Source organism: Ranitomeya variabilis, chromosome 2 (genome assembly GCF_051348905.1).
Source record: "Ranitomeya variabilis isolate aRanVar5 chromosome 2, aRanVar5.hap1, whole genome shotgun sequence".
Lineage (NCBI taxonomy): Eukaryota > Metazoa > Chordata > Amphibia > Anura > Dendrobatidae > Ranitomeya > Ranitomeya variabilis.
In genome coordinates, this window is record NC_135233.1 from 378,733,119 (window position 1) to 378,755,546 (window position 22,428).

The following is a 22,428-nucleotide window of genomic DNA, read 5'->3' on the forward strand; positions in this document are numbered from 1 at the left end:
CAAGGCTAAATAGGAAACTCCCAAACACTGATGGGAGCAGGTGAACTGAGACAGCAAAGCACACACAAGTCACCAGTACCACCAGCAACCACCAGGGGAGCCCAAAAAGCGGATTCACAACACAGAGCATTCAGTTCTCTGTCAGCAGTAGTGTGCATGCGTCACAGCATTCAGTTCTGTCAGCAGTAGTGCGCATGCGTCAGAGCATTCAGTTCTCTGTCAGCAGTAGTGCGCATGCATCAGAGCATTCAGTTCTCTGTCAGCAGTGGTGCGCATGTGTCACAGCATTCAGTTCTGTCAGCAGTAGTGTGCATGCGTCAGCATTCAGTTCTCAGCAGTAGTGCGCATGCGTCAGAACATTCAGTTCTGTCAGCAGTAGTGCGCATGCGTCAGAGCATTCAATTCAGCAGTAGTGCGCTTGCGTCAGAGCATTCAGTTCTCTCAGCAGTAGTGCGCATGCGTCAGAGCATTCAGTTCTGTCAGCAGTAGTGCGCATGCGTCAGAGCATTCAGTTCTGTCAGCAGTAGTGCGCATGCATCAGAGCATTCAGTTCTGTGGTGAATAGCAGTAGTGCACATGTTTGACCACCTCTCCAATCACTTCTATGGCCTCTGTCAGCAGTAGTGCATGTGTCACCACTGATCCCTTCACTTCTATGAGTTCGGTAGTGTGCATGCCTCACCTGGTCCATGGCTACCTTAGACAGTGAATGAAGCCGTAGTTTTGCATGCGCACTGCCACACCTTTCACACGTAGAACTCGACGCCCCCCTGCCTCCCGCCTTTTAGTCGGTTTGGTCGTGATGGTCGGATCGCGACTATGTGAATCCACCCTCATAAGACGTTGTCGCTCTGCTCTTGTAGACTCCAGGATTCCCCATGTGCACTGACGCGTCCTGGACGGAGTGGAGACCCCCTCTGAACTGTAATGGTGGCCGCACTGCTTACCACCCAGCTCTCTGATTCCCACATGAGACATGTCCATTCCAAAGAGCCCAGAAAAGCTAGAAGACGACTGATGTGAGAGCTGTATTATGGCGGCCATATTGATTTTCACTCAACAATATTCTGGGCTGAGGAGCACTGTTTATTTTACTCTGTATAAATGCCGCCGTTCTCCTGCAGCCGGAGATGTTTGTTTTCTTCCTGCTGCTTTCCTTTCCTGAGATATGGCCCCTTCTACCCTACATATAAATCTAATCTTGTTAGCCAAGAGGGTGTGCTCATCAAGAAAACGCCCATAGAAGCATTTACCACACCCACTTGGATAACGAGTAGATTTATACAGAGGGAAGAGGAGGCCATATCTCAGGAACGGAGAGGCGCAGGAACAAAAGAAAAACATCGCCGGATTCAGGAGAACAGCGACATTTACACCAAGTAAACAAAATACATATTTCTGGCGAGTGTCGGGTCCTCGATAAAGGCTGGATCGTATGTAATGTGACAGATCTCAGCAGATTATCCACGTAGCGATGGAAATATATGGACCGCATGTAAATCCGAGTGCACGTTTCTAAAGATAGTCACCGAAATGTAAATCTCCAGCCGCGAGCTGTAATTTATGGTAATAAATCGTGTTAAATATGCGGTGATGAAGGCGCAACAGGATCCTATAGGCTCTCAGCTGGCGTGAAACTACAACTCCTAGCATTCTGCCAGGACGTGCTGGGAGTTGTAGTCTCCCAGCAGCTGGATAGACGCAGGCTGCAGGCCGCCGAGCTGTGCACGATGTGTATAGAAATGTATGGGATGTACATATATAATTACCCTCCATGTCACCCCGCTGCCTCCCCTCACTTCCTGCTCGCGGTGTTACTGCCACCGCTATCTGCCGCTAATTAGACTAATTAACATGCCTAATTAAAATGCAATTAAAAGAGCGGTGATGACGAATTTCTGCAATAATTAGTATTCATTAGGAAGCTGTTAGGTGCCAGGGAGAAAAGGTCCCCCCAGAGCTATAGAGAGGAGCGCTCCCGGGGGCCTCGTCACACACGTCTCCTGTGCGTTACATCTGTATGGAGACCTGTATATCGGGCCGGGCCGCCACAGCCGTATACAGCCAGTCAGGAAGGTTTCATGAGGTCACATACTGACCTGTATACCGGGCCGGTCTGCCATAGCCGTATACAGCCAGTCAGGAAGGTTTCATGGGGTCACATACTGACCTGTATACCGGGCCGGGCCGCCACAGCCGTATACAGCCAGTCAGGAAGGTTTCATGGGGTCACATACTGACCTGTACACCGGGCCGCCATAGCCGTATACAGCCAGAGTCAGGAAGGTTTCATGGGGTCACATACTGACCTGTATACCGGGCCGACCCGCCATAGCCGTATACAGCCAGTCAGGAAGGTTTCATGGGGTCACATACTGACCTGTATACTGTGCCAGCCCGCTATAGTCGTATACAGCCAGAGTCAGGAAGGTTTCATGGGGTCACATACTGACCTGTATAACGGGCCGACCCGCCATAGCCGTATAAAGCCAGTCAGGAAGGTTTCATGGGGTCACATACTGACCTGTATACCGGGCCGACCCGCCATAGCCGTATACAGCCAGTGTCAGGAAGGTTTCATGGGGTCACATACTGACCTGTATACCGGGCCGACCCGCCATAGCCGTATACAGCCAGTGTCAGGAAGGTTTCATGGGGTCACATACTGACCTGTATACCGGGCCGGGCCGCCACAGCCGTATACAGCCAGTCAGGAAGGTTTCATGGGGTCACATACTGACCTGTACACCGGGCCGCCATAGCCGTATACAGCCAGAGTCAGGAAGGTTTCATGGGGTCACATACTGACCTGTATACCGGGCCGACCCGCCATAGCCGTATACAGCCAGTCAGGAAGGTTTCATGGGGTCACATACTGACCTGTATACTGTGCCAGCCCGCTATAGTCGTATACAGCCAGAGTCAGGAAGGTTTCATGGGGTCACATACTGACCTGTATACCGGGCCGACCCGCCATAGCCGTATACAGCCAGTCAGGAAGGTTTCATGGGGTCACATACTGACCTGTATACCGGGCCGGCCCGCCATAGCCGTATACAGCCAGTGTCAGGAAGGTTTCATGGGGTCACATACTGACCTGTATACCGGGCCGGCCCACCATAGCCGTATACAGCCAGTGTCAGGAAGGTTTCATGGGGTCACAAACTGACCCGTATACCAGGCCGGCCCGCCACAGCTGTATACAGCCAGTCAGGAAGGTTTCATGGGGTCACATACTGACCTGTATACCGGGCCGGCCCGCCATAGCCGTATACAGCCAGTCAGGAAAGTTTCATGGGGTCACATACTGACCTGTATACTGTGCCAGCCCGCTATAGTCGTATACAGCCAGAGTCAGGAAGGTTTCATGGGGTCACATACTGACCTGTATACCGGGCCGACCCGCCATAGCTGTATACAGCCAGTCAGGAAGGTTTCATGGGGTCACATACTGACCTGTATACCGGGCCGGCCCGCCCGCCATAGCCGTATACAGCCAGTGTCAGGAAGGTTTCATGGGGTCACATACTGACCTGTATACCGGGCCGGCCCACCATAGCCGTATACAGCCAGTGTCAGGAAGGTTTCATGGGGTCACATACTGACCCGTATACCAGGCCGGCCCGCCACAGCTGTATACAGCCAGTCAGGAAGGTTTCATGGGGTCACATACTGACCTGTATACCGGGCCGGCCCGCCATAGCCGTATACAGCCAGTCAGGAAAGTTTCATGGGGTTACATACTGACCTGTATACTGTGCCAGCCCACTATAGTCGTATACAGCCAGAGTCAGGAAGGTTTCATGGGGTCACATACTGACCTGTATACCGGGCCGCCACAGCCATATACAGCCAGTCAGGAAGGTTTCATGGGGTCACATACTGACCTGTATACCGGGCCGGCCCGCCATAGCCATATACAGCCAGTGTCAGGAAGGTTTCATGGGGTCACATACTGACCTGTATACCGGGCCGGCCCGCCATAGCCATATACAGCCAGTGTCAGGAAGGTTTCATGGGGTCACATACTGACCTGTATACCGGGCCAGCCCGCCATAGCCGTATACAGCCAGAGTCAGGAAGGTTTCATGGGGTCACATACTGACCTGTATACCGGGACGGTCCGCCACAGCCATATACAGCCAGTGTCAGGAAGGTTTCATGGGGTCACATACTGACCTGTATACCGGGCCGGCCCACCATAGCCGTATACAGCCAGTGTCAGGAAGGTTTCATGGGGTCACAAACTGACCCGTATACCAGGCCGGCCCGCCACAGCTATATACAGCCAGTCAGGAAGGTTTCATGGGGTCACATACTGACCTGTATACCGGGCCGGCCCGCCATAGCCGTATACAGCCAGTCAGGAAAGTTTCATGGGGTCACATACTGACCTGTATACTGTGCCAGCCCGCTATAGTCGTATACAGCCAGAGTCAGGAAGGTTTCATGGGGTCACATACTGACCTGTATACCGGGCCGACCCGCCATAGCCGTATACAGCCAGTCAGGAAGGTTTCATGGGGTCACATACTGACCTGTATACCGGGCCGGCCCGCCATAGCCGTATACAGCCAGTGTCAGGAAGGTTTCATGGGGTCACATACTGACCTGTATACCGGGCCGGCCCACCATAGCCGTATACAGCCAGTGTCAGGAAGGTTTCATGGGGTCACATACTGACCCGTATACCAGGCCGGCCCGCCACAGCTGTATACAGCCAGTCAGGAAGGTTTCATGGGGTCACATACTGACCTGTATACCGGGCCGGCCCGCCATAGCCGTATACAGCCAGTCAGGAAAGTTTCATGGGGTTACATACTGACCTGTATACTGTGCCAGCCCACTATAGTCGTATACAGCCAGAGTCAGGAAGGTTTCATGGGGTCACATACTGACCTGTATACCGGGCCGCCACAGCCATATACAGCCAGTCAGGAAGGTTTCATGGGGTCACATACTGACCTGTATACCGGGCCGGCCCGCCATAGCCATATACAGCCAGTGTCAGGAAGGTTTCATGGGGTCACATACTGACCTGTATATCGGGCCGGCCCGCCATAGCCATATACAGCCAGTGTCAGGAAGGTTTCATGGGGTCACATACTGACCTGTATACCGGGCCAGCCCGCCATAGCCGTATACAGCCAGAGTCAGGAAGGTTTCATGGGGTCACATACTGACCTGTATACCGGGACGGTCCGCCACAGCCATATACAGCCAGTGTCAGGAAGGTTTCATGGGGTCACATACTGACCTGTATACCGGGCCGGTCCGCCATAGCCGTATACAGCCAGAGTCAGGAAGGTTTCATGGGGTCACATACCTGTATACCGGGCCGACCCACCATAGCCGTATACAGCCAGTCAGGAAGGTTTCATGGGGTCACATACTGACCTGTATACTGTGCCAGCCCGCTATAGTCGTATACAGCCAGAGTCAGGAAGGTTTCATGGGGTCACATACTGACCTGTACTGTATACCGGGCCGACCCGCCATAGCCGTATACAGCCAGTCAGGAAGGTTTCATGGGGTCACATACTGACCTGTATAACGGGCCGGCCCGCCATAGCCGTATACAGCCAGTGTCAGGAAGGTTTCATGGGGTCACATACTGACCTGTATACTGGGCCGCCACAGCCATATACAGCCAGTCAGGAAGGTTTCATGGGGTCACATACTGACCTGTATACCGGGCCGGCCCGCCATAGCCATATACAGCCAGTGTCAGGAGGGTTTCATGGGGTCACATACTGACCTGTATACCGGGCCGGCCCGCCATAGCCATATACAGCCAGTGTCAGGAAGGTTTCATGGAGTCACATACTGACCTGTATACCGGGCCGGCCCGCCACAGCCGTATACAGCCAGTGTCAGGAAGGTTTCATGGGGTCACATACTGACCCGTATACCAGGCCGGCCCGCCACAGCTGTATACAGCCAGTCAGGAAGGTTTCATGGGGTCACATACTGACCTGTATACCGGGCCGGCCCGCCATAGCCGTATACAGCCAGTCAGGAAAGTTTCATGGGGTTACATACTGACCTGTATACTGTGCCAGCCCACTATAGTCGTATACAGCCAGAGTCAGGAAGGTTTCATGGGGTCACATACTGACCTGTATACCGGGCCGCCACAGCCATATACAGCCAGTCAGGAAGGTTTCATGGGGTCACATACTGACCTGTATACCGGGCCGGCCCGCCATAGCCATATACAGCCAGTGTCAGGAAGGTTTCATGGGGTCACATACTGACCTGTATACCGGGCCGGCCCGCCATAGCCATATACAGCCAGTGTCAGGAAGGTTTCATGGGGTCACATACTGACCTGTATACCGGGCCAGCCCGCCATAGCCGTATACAGCCAGAGTCAGGAAGGTTTCATGGGGTCACATACTGACCTGTATACCGGGACGGTCCGCCACAGCCATATACAGCCAGTATCAGGAAGGTTTCATGGGGTCACATACTGACCTGTATACCGGGCCGGCCCACCATAGCCGTATACAGCCAGTGTCAGGAAGGTTTCATGGGGTCACAAACTGACCCGTATACCAGGCCGGCCCGCCACAGCTGTATACAGCCAGTCAGGAAGGTTTCATGGGGTCACATACTGACCTGTATACCGGGCCGGCCTGCCATAGCCGTATACAGCCAGTCAGGAAAGTTTCATGGGGTCACATACTGACCTGTATACTGTGCCAGCCCGCTATAGTCGTATACAGCCAGAGTCAGGAAGGTTTCATGGGGTCACATACTGACCTGTATACCGGGCCGACCCGCCATAGCCGTATACAGCCAGTCAGGAAGGTTTCATGGGGTCACATACTGACCTGTATACCGGGCCGGCCCGCCATAGCCGTATACAGCCAGTGTCAGGAAGGTTTCATGGGGTCACATACTGACCTGTATACCGGGCCGGCCCACCATAGCCGTATACAGCCAGTGTCAGGAAGGTTTCATGGGGTCACATACTGACCCGTATACCAGGCCGGCCCGCCACAGCTGTATACAGCCAGTCAGGAAGGTTTCATGGGGTCACATACTGACCTGTATACCGGGCCGGCCCGCCATAGCCGTATACAGCCAGTCAGGAAAGTTTCATGGGGTTACATACTGACCTGTATACTGTGCCAGCCCACTATAGTCGTATACAGCCAGAGTCAGGAAGGTTTCATGGGGTCACATACTGACCTGTATACCGGGCCGCCACAGCCATATACAGCCAGTCAGGAAGGTTTCATGGGGTCACATACTGACCTGTATACCGGGCCGGCCCGCCATAGCCATATACAGCCAGTGTCAGGAAGGTTTCATGGGGTCACATACTGACCTGTATACCGGGCCGGCCCGCCATAGCCATATACAGCCAGTGTCAGGAAGGTTTCATGGGGTCACATACTGACCTGTATACCGGGCCAGCCCGCCATAGCCGTATACAGCCAGAGTCAGGAAGGTTTCATGGGGTCACATACTGACCTGTATACCGGGACGGTCCGCCACAGCCATATACAGCCAGTGTCAGGAAGGTTTCATGGGGTCACATACTGACCTGTATACCGGGCCGGTCCGCCATAGCCGTATACAGCCAGAGTCAGGAAGGTTTCATGGGGTCACATACCTGTATACCGGGCCGACCCACCATAGCCGTATACAGCCAGTCAGGAAGGTTTCATGGGGTCACATACTGACCTGTATACTGTGCCAGCCCGCTATAGTCGTATACAGCCAGAGTCAGGAAGGTTTCATGGGGTCACATACTGACCTGTACTGTATACCGGGCCGACCCGCCATAGCCGTATACAGCCAGTCAGGAAGGTTTCATGGGGTCACATACTGACCTGTATACCGGGCCGGCCCGCCATAGCCGTATACAGCCAGTGTCAGGAAGGTTTCATGGGGTCACATACTGACCTGTATACTGGGCCGCCACAGCCATATACAGCCAGTCAGGAAGGTTTCATGGGGTCACATACTGACCTGTATACCGGGCCGGCCCGCCATAGCCATATACAGCCAGTGTCAGGAGGGTTTCATGGGGTCACATACTGACCTGTATACCGGGCCGGCCCGCCATAGCCATATACAGCCAGTGTCAGGAAGGTTTCATGGAGTCACATACTGACCTGTATACCGGGCCGGCCCGCCACAGCCGTATACAGCCAGTCAGGAAGGTTTCATGGGGTCACATACTGACCTGTATACCGGGCCAGCCCGCCATAGCCGTACACAGCCAGAGTCAGGAAGGTTTCATGGGGTCACATACTGACCTGTATACCGGGACGGTCCGCCACAGCCATGTACAGCCAGTGTCAGGAAGGTTTCATGGGGTCACATACTGACCTGTATACCGGGCCGGTCCGCCATAGCCGTATACAGCCAGAGTCAGGAAGGTTTCATGGGGTCACATACCTGTATACCGGGCCGGCCCGCCACAGCCGTATACAGCCAGAGTCAGGAAGGTTTCATGGGGTCACATACTGACCCGTATACCGGGCCGGCCCGCCATAGCCGTATACAGCCTGTTATGGTTCTCAATGGCAAGAGAACATAGCCCAGCATACATAGGAACTAGCTCTTGGAAGGATGGAAACTTAAACTGACCATGAACTAAACCTGCCGCACAACTAACAGTAGCCGGGTAGCGTAGCCTGCGTTTTATCCCTAGACGCCCAGCGCCGGCCGGAGGACTAACTAATCCTGGCAGAGGAAAATATAGTCCTGGCTCACCTCTAGAGAAATTTCCCCGAAAGGCAGACAGAGGCCCCCACATATATTGGCGGTGATTTAAGATGAAAATGACAAACGTAGTATGAAAATAGGTTTAGCAAAATCGAGGTCCGCTTACTAGATAGCAGGAAGACAGAAAGGGTACTTTCATGGTCAGCTGAAAACCCTATCAATACACCATCCTGAAATTACTTTAAGACTCTAGTATTAACTCATAACATCAGAGTGGCAATTTCAGATCACAAGAGCTTTCCAGACACAGAAACGAAACTGCAGCTGTGAACTGGAACAAAATGCAAAAAACAAACAAGGACAAAAGTCCGACTTAGCTGGAAGTTGTCTGGTAGCAGGAACATGCACAGAAAGGCTTCTGATTACAATGTTGACCGGCATGGAAGTGACAGAGGAGCAAGGTTAAATAGCGACTCCCACATCCTGATGGGAACAGGTGAACAGAGGGGATGATGCACACAAGTTCAATTCCACCAGTGGCCACCGGGGGAGCCCAAAATCCAATTTCACAACAGTACCCCCCCCTCAAGGAGGGGGCACCGAACCCTCACCAGAACCACCAGGGCGATCAGGATGAGCCCTATGAAAGGCACGGACCAGATCGGAGGCATGAACATCAGAGGCAGTCACCCAAGAATTATCCTCCTGACCGTATCCCTTCCATTTGACCAGATACTGGAGTTTCCGTCTGGAAACACGGGAGTCCAAGATTTTTTCCACAACGTACTCCAACTCGCCCTCAACCAACACCGGAGCAGGAGGCTCAATGGAAGGCACAACCGGTACCTCATACCTGCGCAACAATGACCGATGAAAAACATTATGAATAGAAAAAGATGCAGGGAGGTCCAAACGGAAGGACACAGGGTTAAGAATCTCCAATATCTTGTACGGGCCGATGAACCGAGGCTTAAACTTAGGAGAAGAAACCCTCATAGGGACAAAACGAGAAGACAACCACACCAAGTCCCCGACACAAAGCCGAGGACCAACCCGACGCCGGCGGTTGGCAAAAAGCTGAGTCTTCTCCTGGGACAACTTCAAATTGTCCACCACCTGCCCCCAAATCTGATGCAACCTCTCCACCACAGCATCCACTCCAGGACAATCCGAAGATTCCACCTGACCGGAGGAAAATCGAGGATGAAACCCCGAATTACAGAAAAAAGGAGACACCAAGGTGGCAGAGCTGGCCCGATTATTGAGGGCAAACTCCGCTAAAGGCAAAAAAGCAACCCAATCATCCTGATCTGCAGACACAAAACACCTCAAATATGTCTCCAAAGTCTGATTCGTCCGCTCGGTCTGGCCATTAGTCTGAGGATGGAAAGCAGACGAGAAAGACAAATCTATGCCCATCCTAGCACAGAATGCCCGCCAAAATCTAGACACGAATTGGGTTCCTCTGTCAGAAACGATATTCTCCGGAATACCATGCAAACGAACCACATTTTGAAAAAACAGAGGAACCAACTCGGAAGAAGAAGGCAACTTAGGCAGGGGAACCAAATGGACCATCTTAGAGAAACGGTCACACACCACCCAGATGACAGACATCTTCTGAGAAACAGGAAGATCCGAAATAAAATCCATCGAGATGTGCGTCCAAGGCCTCTTCGGGAAAGGCAAGGGCAACAACAATCCACTAGCCCGAGAACAACAAGGCTTGGCCCGAGCACAAACGTCACAAGACTGCACAAAGCCTCGTACATCTCGTGACAGGGAAGGCCACCAGAAGGACCTTGCCACCAAATCCCTGGTACCAAAGATTCCAGGATGACCTGCCAAGGCAGAAGAATGAACCTCAGAAATGACTTTACTGGTCCAATCATCAGGAACAAACAGTCTACCAGGTGGGCAACGATCAGGTCTATCCGCCTGAAAATCCTGCAAGGCCCGCCGCAGGTCTGGAGAAACGGCAGACAATATCACTCCATCCTTAAGGATACCTGTAGGTTCAGAATTACCAGGGGAGTCAGGCTCAAAACTCCTAGAAAGGGCATCCGCCTTAACATTCTTAGAACCCGGTAGGTATGACACCACAAAATTAAACCGAGAGAAAAACAACGACCAGCGCGCCTGTCTAGGATTCAGGCGTCTGGCGGACTCAAGATAAATTAAATTTTTGTGGTCGGTCAATACCACCACCTGATGTCTAGCCCCCTCAAGCCAATGACGCCACTCCTCAAAAGCCCACTTCATGGCCAAAAGCTCCCGATTCCCAATATCATAATTCCGCTCGGCGGGCGAAAATTTACGAGAAAAAAAAGCACAAGGTTTCATCACGGAGCAGTCGGAACTTCTTTGCGACAAAACCGCCCCAGCTCCGATTTCAGAAGCGTCGACCTCAACCTGAAAAGGAAGAGCAACATCAGGCTGACGCAACACAGGGGCGGAAGAAAAGCGGCGCTTAAGCTCCCGAAAGGCCTCCACAGCAGCAGGGGACCAATCAGCAACATCAGCACCCTTCTTAGTCAAATCAGTCAATGGTTTAACAACATCAGAAAAACCAGCAATAAATCGACGATAAAAGTTAGCAAAGCCCAAAAATTTCTGAAGACTCTTAAGAGAAGAGGGTTGCGTCCAATCACAAATAGCCCGAACCTTGACAGGATCCATCTCGATGGAAGAGGGGGAAAAAATGTATCCCAAGAAGGAAATCTTTTGAACCCCAAAAACGCACTTAGAACCCTTCACACACAAGGAATTAGACAGCAAAACCTGAAAAACCCTCCTGACCTGCTGGACATGAGAGTCCCAGTCATCCGAAAAAATCAGAATATCATCCAGATACACGATCATAAATTTATCCAAATAATCACGGAAAATGTCATGCATAAAGGACTGAAAGACTGAAGGGGCATTTGAAAGGCCAAAAGGCATCACCAAATACTCAAAGTGGCCCTCGGGCGTATTAAATGCGGTTTTCCACTCATCCCCCTGCTTAATTCGCACCAAATTATACGCCCCACGGAGATCTATCTTAGAGAACCACTTGGCCCCCTTTATGCGAGCAAACAAATCAGTCAGCAGTGGCAACGGATATTGATATTTAACCGTGATTTTATTCAAAAGCCGATAATCAATACACGGCCTCAAAGAGCCATCTTTCTTAGACACAAAGAAAAAACCGGCTCCTAAGGGAGATGACGAAGGACGAATATGTCCCTTTTCCAAGGACTCCTTTATATATTCTCGCATAGCAGCATGTTCAGGCACAGACAGATTAAATAAACGACCCTTAGGGTATTTACTACCCGGAATCAAATCTATGGCACAATCGCACTCCCGGTGCGGAGGTAATGAACCAAGCTTAGGTTCTTCAAAAACGTCACGATAGTCAGACAAGAATTCAGGAATCTCAGAGGGAATAGATGACGAAATGGAAACCAAAGGTACGTCCCCATGCATCCCCTTACATCCCCAGCTTAACACAGACATAGCGTTCCAGTCGAGGACTGGGTTATGAGATTGCAGCCATGGCAATCCAAGCACCAACACATCATGTAGATTATACAGCACAAGAAAGCGAATAATCTCCTGATGATCCGGATTAATTCGCATAGTTACTTGTGTCCAGTATTGTGGTTTATTACTAGCCAATGGGGTGGAGTCAATCCCCTTCAGAGGTATAGGAGTTTCAAGAGGCTCTAAATCATACCCACAGCGTTTGGCAAAGGACCAATCCATAAGACTCAAAGCGGCGCCAGAGTCGACATAGGCATCCGCGGTAATAGATGATAAAGAACAAATCAGGGTCACAGATAGAATAAACTTAGACTGAAAAGTGCCAATTGAAACTGACTTATCAAGCTTCTTAGTACGCTTAGAGCATGCTGATATAACATGAGTTGAATCACCACAATAAAAGCACAACCCATTTTTTCGTCTAAAATTCTGCCGTTCGCTTCTGGACAGAATTCTATCACATTGCATATTCTCTGGCGTCTTCTCAGTAGACACCGCCAAATGGTGCACAGGTTTGCGCTCCCGCAGACGTCTATCGATCTGGATAGCCATTGTCATGGACTCATTCAGACCCGCAGGCACAGGGAACCCCACCATAACATCCTTAACGGCATCAGAGAGACCCTCTCTGAAATTCGCCGCCAGGGCGCACTCATTCCACTGAGTAAGCACAGACCATTTACGGAATTTTTGGCAGTATATTTCAACTTCATCTTGCCCCTGAGATAGGGACATCAAGGCTTTTTCCGCCTGAAGCTCTAAATGAGGTTCCTCATAAAGCAACCCCAAGGCCAGAAAAAACGCATCCACATTGAGCAACGCAGGATCCCCTGGAGCCAATGCAAAAGCCCAATCTTGAGGGTCGCCCCGGAGCAAGGAAATCACAATCCTGACCTGCTGAGCAGGATCTCCAGCAGAGCGAGATTTCAGGGACAAAAACAACTTGCAATTATTTTTGAAATTTTGAAAGCAAGATCTATTCCCCGAGAAAAATTCAGGCAAAGGAATTCTAGGTTCAGATATAGGAACATGAACAACAAAATCTTGTAAATTTTGAACTTTCGTGGTGAGATTATTCAAACCTGCAGCTAAACTCTGAATATCCATTTTAAACAGGTGAACACAGAGCCATTCCAGGATTAGAAGGAGAGAGAGAGAGGAAGGCTGCAATATAGGCAGACTTGCAAGTGATTCAATTGAAAGCACACTCAGAACTGAAGGAAAAAAAAAAAAAATTTTTTCAGCAGACTTCTTTTTTCTCTCCTTTCTCTGCCAATTAATTTAACCCTTTGTGGGCCGGTCAAACTGTTATGGTTCTCAATGGCAAGAGAACATAGCCCAGCATACATAGGAACTAGCTCTTGGAAGGATGGAAACTTAAACTGACCATGAACTAAACCTGCCGCACAACTAACAGTAGCCGGGTAGCGTAGCCTGCGTTTTATCCCTAGACGCCCAGCGCCGGCCGGAGGACTAACTAATCCTGGCAGAGGAAAATATAGTCCTGGCTCACCTCTAGAGAAATTTCCCCGAAAGGCAGACAGAGGCCCCACATATATTGGCGGTGATTTAAGATGAAAATGACAAACGTAGTATGAAAATAGGTTTAGCAAAATCGAGGTCCGCTTACTAGATAGCAGGAAGACAGAAAGGGTACTTTCATGGTCAGCTGAAAACCCTATCAATACACCATCCTGAAATTACTTTAAGACTCTAGTATTAACTCATAACATCAGAGTGGCAATTTCAGATCACAAGAGCTTTCCAGACACAGAAACGAAACTGCAGCTGTGAACTGGAACAAAATGCAAAAAACAAACAAGGACAAAAGTCCGACTTAGCTGGAAGTTGTCTGGTAGCAGGAACATGCACAGAAAGGCTTCTGATTACAATGTTGACCGGCATGGAAGTGACAGAGGAGCAAGGTTAAATAGCGACTCCCACATCCTGATGGGAACAGGTGAACAGAGGGGATGATGCACACAAGTTCAATTCCACCAGTGGCCACCGGGGGAGCCCAAAATCCAATTTCACAACACAGCCAATGTCAGGAAGGTTTCATGGGGTCACATACTGACCTGTATAACGGGCCGGCCCACAATAGCCGTATACAGCCAGAGTCAGGAAAGTTTCATGGGGTCACATACTGACCCGTATACCGGGCCGGCCCGCCATAGCCGTATACAGCCAGTGTCAGGAAGGTTTCATGAGGTCACATACTGACCTGTATACTGGGCCAGCCCGCCATAGCCGTATACAGCCAGAGTCAGGAAGGTTTCATGGGGTCACATACTGACCTGTATACTGGGCCGGCCTGCCATAGCCGTATACAGCCGGAAGGTTTCATGGGGTCACATACTGACCTGTATACCGGGCCGGCCCGCCATAGCCATATACAGCCAGTGTCAGGAAGGTTTCATGGGGTCACATACTGACCTGTATACCGGGCCGGCCCGCCACAGCCGTATACAGCCAGTCAGGAAGGTTTCATGGGGTCACATACTGACCTGTATACCGAGCCGGCCCACCATAGCCGTATACAGCCAGTGTCAGGAAGGTTTCATGGGGTCACATACTGACCTGTATACCGGGCCGGCCCACCATAGCCGTATACAGCCAGTGTCAGGAAGGTTTCATGGGGTCACATACTGACCCGTATACCAGGCCGGCCCGCCACAGCTGTATACAGCCAGTCAGGAAGGTTTCATGGGGTCACATACTGACCTGTATACCGGGCCGGCCCGCCATAGCCGTATACAGCCAGTCAGGAAAGTTTCATGGGGTTACATACTGACCTGTATACTGTGCCAGCCCGCTATAGTCGTATACAGCCAGAGTCAGGAAGGTTTCATGGGGTCACATACTGACCTGTATACCGGGCCGACCCGCCATAGCCGTATACAGCCAGTCAGGAAGGTTTCATGGGGTCACATACTGACCTGTATACCGGGCCGGCCCGCCATAGCCGTATACAGCCAGTGTCAGGAAGGTTTCATGGGGTCACATACTGACCTGTATACCGGGCCGGCCCACCATAGCCGTATACAGCCAGTGTCAGGAAGGTTTCATGGGGTCACATACTGACCCGTATACCAGGCCGGCCCGCCACAGCTGTATACAGCCAGTCAGGAAGGTTTCATGGGGTCACATACTGACCTGTATACCGGGCCGGCCCGCCATAGCCGTATACAGCCAGTCAGGAAAGTTTCATGGGGTTACATACTGACCTGTATACTGTGCCAGCCCACTATAGTCGTATACAGCCAGAGTCAGGAAGGTTTCATGGGGTCACATACTGACCTGTATACCGGGCCGCCACAGCCATATACAGCCAGTCAGGAAGGTTTCATGGGGTCACATACTGACCTGTATACCGGGCCGGCCCGCCATAGCCATATACAGCCAGTGTCAGGAAGGTTTCATGGGGTCACATACTGACCTGTATACCGGGCCGGCCCGCCATAGCCATATACAGCCAGTGTCAGGAAGGTTTCATGGGGTCACATACTGACCTGTATACCGGGCCAGCCCGCCATAGCCGTATACAGCCAGAGTCAGGAAGGTTTCATGGGGTCACATACTGACCTGTATACCGGGACGGTCCGCCACAGCCATATACAGCCAGTGTCAGGAAGGTTTCATGGGGTCACATACTGACCTGTATACCGGGCCGGTCCGCCATAGCCGTATACAGCCAGAGTCAGGAAGGTTTCATGGGGTCACATACCTGTATACCGGGCCGACCCACCATAGCCGTATACAGCCAGTCAGGAAGGTTTCATGGGGTCACATACTGACCTGTATACTGTGCCAGCCCGCTATAGTCGTATACAGCCAGAGTCAGGAAGGTTTCATGGGGTCACATACTGACCTGTACTGTATACCGGGCCGACCCGCCATAGCCGTATACAGCCAGTCAGGAAGGTTTCATGGGGTCACATACTGACCTGTATACCGGGCCGGCCCGCCATAGCCGTATACAGCCAGTGTCAGGAAGGTTTCATGGGGTCACATACTGACCTGTATACTGGGCCGCCACAGCCATATACAGCCAGTCAGGAAGGTTTCATGGGGTCACATACTGACCTGTATACCGGGCCGGCCCGCCATAGCCATATACAGCCAGTGTCAGGAGGGTTTCATGGGGTCACATACTGACCTGTATACCGGGCCGGCCCGCCATAGCCATATACAGCCAGTGTCAGGAAGGTTTCATGGAGTCACATACTGACCTGTATACCGGGCCGGCCCGCCACAGCCGTATACAGCCAGTGAGGAAGGTTTCATGGGGTCACATACTGACCTGTATACCGGGCCAGCCCGCCATAGCCGTACACAGCCAGAGTCAGGAAGGTTTCATGGGGTCACATACTGACCTGTATACCGGGACGGTCCGCCACAGCCATGTACAGCCAGTGTCAGGAAGGTTTCATGGGGTCACATACTGACCTGTATACCGGGCCGGTCCGCCATAGCCGTATACAGCCAGAGTCAGGAAGGTTTCATGGGGTCACATACCTGTATACCGGGCCGGCCCGCCACAGCCGTATACAGCCAGAGTCAGGAAGGTTTCATGGGGTCACATACTGACCCGTATACCGGGCCGGCCCGCCATAGCCGTATACAGCCTGTTATGGTTCTCAATGGCAAGAGAACATAGCCCAGCATACATAGGAACTAGCTCTTGGAAGGATGGAAACTTAAACTGACCATGAACTAAACCTGCCGCACAACTAACAGTAGCCGGGTAGCGTAGCCTGCGTTTTATCCCTAGACGCCCAGCGCCGGCCGGAGGACTAACTAATCCTGGCAGAGGAAAATATAGTCCTGGCTCACCTCTAGAGAAATTTCCCCGAAAGGCAGACAGAGGCCCCCACATATATTGGCGGTGATTTAAGATGAAAATGACAAACGTAGTATGAAAATAGGTTTAGCAAAATCGAGGTCCGCTTACTAGATAGCAGGAAGACAGAAAGGGTACTTTCATGGTCAGCTGAAAACCCTATCAATACACCATCCTGAAATTACTTTAAGACTCTAGTATTAACTCATAACATCAGAGTGGCAATTTCAGATCACAAGAGCTTTCCAGACACAGAAACGAAACTGCAGCTGTGAACTGGAACAAAATGCAAAAAACAAACAAGGACAAAAGTCCGACTTAGCTGGAAGTTGTCTGGTAGCAGGAACATGCACAGAAAGGCTTCTGATTACAATGTTGACCGGCATGGAAGTGACAGAGGAGCAAGGTTAAATAGCGACTCCCACATCCTGATGGGAACAGGTGAACAGAGGGGATGATGCACACAAGTTCAATTCCACCAGTGGCCACCGGGGGAGCCCAAAATCCAATTTCACAACAGTACCCCCCCCTCAAGGAGGGGGCACCGAACCCTCACCAGAACCACCAGGGCGATCAGGATGAGCCCTATGAAAGGCACGGACCAGATCGGAGGCATGAACATCAGAGGCAGTCACCCAAGAATTATCCTCCTGACCGTATCCCTTCCATTTGACCAGATACTGGAGTTTCCGTCTGGAAACACGGGAGTCCAAGATTTTTTCCACAACGTACTCCAACTCGCCCTCAACCAACACCGGAGCAGGAGGCTCAATGGAAGGCACAACCGGTACCTCATACCTGCGCAACAATGACCGATGAAAAACATTATGAATAGAAAAAGATGCAGGGAGGTCCAAACGGAAGGACACAGGGTTAAGAATCTCCAATATCTTGTACGGGCCGATGAACCGAGGCTTAAACTTAGGAGAAGAAACCCTCATAGGGACAAAACGAGAAGACAACCACACCAAGTCCCCGACACAAAGCCGAGGACCAACCCGACGCCGGCGGTTGGCAAAAAGCTGAGTCTTCTCCTGGGACAACTTCAAATTGTCCACCACCTGCCCCCAAATCTGATGCAACCTCTCCACCACAGCATCCACTCCAGGACAATCCGAAGATTCCACCTGACCGGAGGAAAATCGAGGATGAAACCCCGAATTACAGAAAAAAGGAGACACCAAGGTGGCAGAGCTGGCCCGATTATTGAGGGCAAACTCCGCTAAAGGCAAAAAAGCAACCCAATCATCCTGATCTGCAGACACAAAACACCTCAAATATGTCTCCAAAGTCTGATTCGTCCGCTCGGTCTGGCCATTAGTCTGAGGATGGAAAGCAGACGAGAAAGACAAATCTATGCCCATCCTAGCACAGAATGCCCGCCAAAATCTAGACACGAATTGGGTTCCTCTGTCAGAAACGATATTCTCCGGAATACCATGCAAACGAACCACATTTTGAAAAAACAGAGGAACCAACTCGGAAGAAGAAGGCAACTTAGGCAGGGGAACCAAATGGACCATCTTAGAGAAACGGTCACACACCACCCAGATGACAGACATCTTCTGAGAAACAGGAAGATCCGAAATAAAATCCATCGAGATGTGCGTCCAAGGCCTCTTCGGGATAGGCAAGGGCAACAACAATCCACTAGCCCGAGAACAACAAGGCTTGGCCCGAGCACAAACGTCACAAGACTGCAGAAAGCCTCGTACATCTCGTGACAGGGAAGGCCACCAGAAGGACCTTGCCACCAAATCCCTGGTACCAAAGATTCCAGGATGACCTGCCAAGGCAGAAGAATGAACCTCAGAAATGACTTTACTGGTCCAATCATCAGGAACAAACAGTCTACCAGGTGGGCAACGATCAGGTCTATCCGCCTGAAAATCCTGCAAGGCCCGCCGCAGGTCTGGAGAAACGGCAGACAATATCACTCCATCCTTAAGGATACCTGTAGGTTCAGAATTACCAGGGGAGTCAGGCTCAAAACTCCTAGAAAGGGCATCCGCCTTAACATTCTTAGAACCCGGTAGGTATGACACCACAAAATTAAACCGAGAGAAAAACAACGACCAGCGCGCCTGTCTAGGATTCAGGCGTCTGGCGGACTCAAGATAAATTAAATTTTTGTGGTCGGTCAATACCACCACCTGATGTCTAGCCCCCTCAAGCCAATGACGCCACTCCTCAAAAGCCCACTTCATGGCCAAAAGCTCCCGATTCCCAATATCATAATTCCGCTCGGCGGGCGAAAATTTACGAGAAAAAAAAGCACAAGGTTTCATCACGGAGCAGTCGGAACTTCTTTGCGACAAAACCGCCCCAGCTCCGATTTCAGAAGCGTCGACCTCAACCTGAAAAGGAAGAGCAACATCAGGCTGACGCAACACAGGGGCGGAAGAAAAGCGGCGCTTAAGCTCCCGAAAGGCCTCCACAGCAGCAGGGGACCAATCAGCAACATCAGCACCCTTCTTAGTCAAATCAGTCAATGGTTTAACAACATCAGAAAAACCAGCAATAAATCGACGATAAAAGTTAGCAAAGCCCAAAAATTTCTGAAGACTCTTAAGAGAAGAGGGTTGCGTCCAATCACAAATAGCCCGAACCTTGACAGGATCCATCTCGATGGAAGAGGGGGAAAAAATGTATCCCAAGAAGGAAATCTTTTGAACCCCAAAAACGCACTTAGAACCCTTCACACACAAGGAATTAGACCGCAAAACCTGAAAAACCCTCCTGACCTGCTGGACATGAGAGTCCCAGTCATCCGAAAAAATCAGAATATCATCCAGATACACGATCATAAATTTATCCAAATAATCACGGAAAATGTCATGCATAAAGGACTGAAAGACTGAAGGGGCATTTGAAAGGCCAAAAGGCATCACCAAATACTCAAAGTGGCCCTCGGGCGTATTAAATGCGGTTTTCCACTCATCCCCCTGCTTAATTCGCACCAAATTATACGCCCCACGGAGATCTATCTTAGAGAACCACTTGGCCCCCTTTATGCGAGCAAACAAATCAGTCAGCAGTGGCAACGGATATTGATATTTAACCGTGATTTTATTCAAAAGCCGATAATCAATACACGGCCTCAAAGAGCCATCTTTCTTAGACACAAAGAAAAAACCGGCTCCTAAGGGAGATGACGAAGGACGAATATGTCCCTTTTCCAAGGACTCCTTTATATATTCTCGCATAGCAGCATGTTCAGGCACAGACAGATTAAATAAACGACCCTTAGGGTATTTACTACCCGGAATCAAATCTATGGCACAATCGCACTCCCGGTGCGGAGGTAATGAACCAAGCTTAGGTTCTTCAAAAACGTCACGATAGTCAGACAAGAATTCAGGAATCTCAGAGGGAATAGATGACGAAATGGAAACCAAAGGTACGTCCCCATGCATCCCCTTACATCCCCAGCTTAACACAGACATAGCGTTCCAGTCGAGGACTGGGTTATGAGATTGCAGCCATGGCAATCCAAGCACCAACACATCATGTAGATTATACAGCACAAGAAAGCGAATAATCTCCTGATGATCCGGATTAATTCGCATAGTTACTTGTGTCCAGTATTGTGGTTTATTACTAGCCAATGGGGTGGAGTCAATCCCCTTCAGAGGTATAGGAGTTTCAAGAGGCTCTAAATCATACCCACAGCGTTTGGCAAAGGACCAATCCATAAGACTCAAAGCGGCGCCAGAGTCGACATAGGCATCCGCGGTAATAGATGATAAAGAACAAATCAGGGTCACAGATAGAATAAACTTAGACTGAAAAGTGCCAATTGAAACTGACTTATCAAGCTTCTTAGTACGCTTAGAGCATGCTGATATAACATGAGTTGAATCACCACAATAAAAGCACAACCCATTTTTTCGTCTAAAATTCTGCCGTTCGCTTCTGGACAGAATTCTATCACATTGCATATTCTCTGGCGTCTTCTCAGTAGACACCGCCAAATGGTGCACAGGTTTGCGCTCCCGCAGACGTCTATCGATCTGGATAGCCATTGTCATGGACTCATTCAGACCCGCAGGCACAGGGAACCCCACCATAACATCCTTAACGGCATCAGAGAGACCCTCTCTGAAATTCGCCGCCAGGGCGCACTCATTCCACTGAGTAAGCACAGACCATTTACGGAATTTTTGGCAGTATATTTCAACTTCATCTTGCCCCTGAGATAGGGACATCAAGGCTTTTTCCGCCTGAAGCTCTAAATGAGGTTCCTCATAAAGCAACCCCAAGGCCAGAAAAAACGCATCCACATTGAGCAACGCAGGATCCCCTGGAGCCAATGCAAAAGCCCAATCTTGAGGGTCGCCCCGGAGCAAGGAAATCACAATCCTGACCTGCTGAGCAGGATCTCCAGCAGAGCGAGATTTCAGGGACAAAAACAACTTGCAATTATTTTTGAAATTTTGAAAGCAAGATCTATTCCCCGAGAAAAATTCAGGCAAAGGAATTCTAGGTTCAGATATAGGAACATGAACAACAAAATCTTGTAAATTTTGAACTTTCGTGGTGAGATTATTCAAACCTGCAGCTAAACTCTGAATATCCATTTTAAACAGGTGAACACAGAGCCATTCCAGGATTAGAAGGAGAGAGAGAGAGGAAGGCTGCAATATAGGCAGACTTGCAAGTGATTCAATTGAAAGCACACTCAGAACTGAAGGAAAAAAAAAAAAAAAATTTTTTCAGCAGACTTCTTTTTTCTCTCCTTTCTCTGCCAATTAATTTAACCCTTTGTGGGCCGGTCAAACTGTTATGGTTCTCAATGGCAAGAGAACATAGCCCAGCATACATAGGAACTAGCTCTTGGAAGGATGGAAACTTAAACTGACCATGAACTAAACCTGCCGCACAACTAACAGTAGCCGGGTAGCGTAGCCTGCGTTTTATCCCTAGACGCCCAGCGCCGGCCGGAGGACTAACTAATCCTGGCAGAGGAAAATATAGTCCTGGCTCACCTCTAGAGAAATTTCCCCGAAAGGCAGACAGAGGCCCCACATATATTGGCGGTGATTTAAGATGAAAATGACAAACGTAGTATGAAAATAGGTTTAGCAAAATCGAGGTCCGCTTACTAGATAGCAGGAAGACAGAAAGGGTACTTTCATGGTCAGCTGAAAACCCTATCAATACACCATCCTGAAATTACTTTAAGACTCTAGTATTAACTCATAACATCAGAGTGGCAATTTCAGATCACAAGAGCTTTCCAGACACAGAAACGAAACTGCAGCTGTGAACTGGAACAAAATGCAAAAAACAAACAAGGACAAAAGTCCGACTTAGCTGGAAGTTGTCTGGTAGCAGGAACATGCACAGAAAGGCTTCTGATTACAATGTTG

At 50.3% G+C, this 22,428-nt stretch overlaps 1 protein-coding gene across 1 annotated transcript in view; it reads left to right on the plus strand.

The window, feature by feature from the left end:
* Positions 1 to 1,357: 1,357 nt before the first annotated feature.
* The window catches only part of GPSM3 (G protein signaling modulator 3), a 134,717-nt gene continuing 113,646 nt past the window's right edge, over positions 1,358 to 22,428 (plus strand). Inside the window, exon 1 of the mRNA XM_077286126.1 lies at positions 1,358 to 1,379. The gene's annotated coding sequence lies outside the window, so the exon portion shown is untranslated. The remainder of the gene's footprint in view (positions 1,380 to 22,428) is intronic.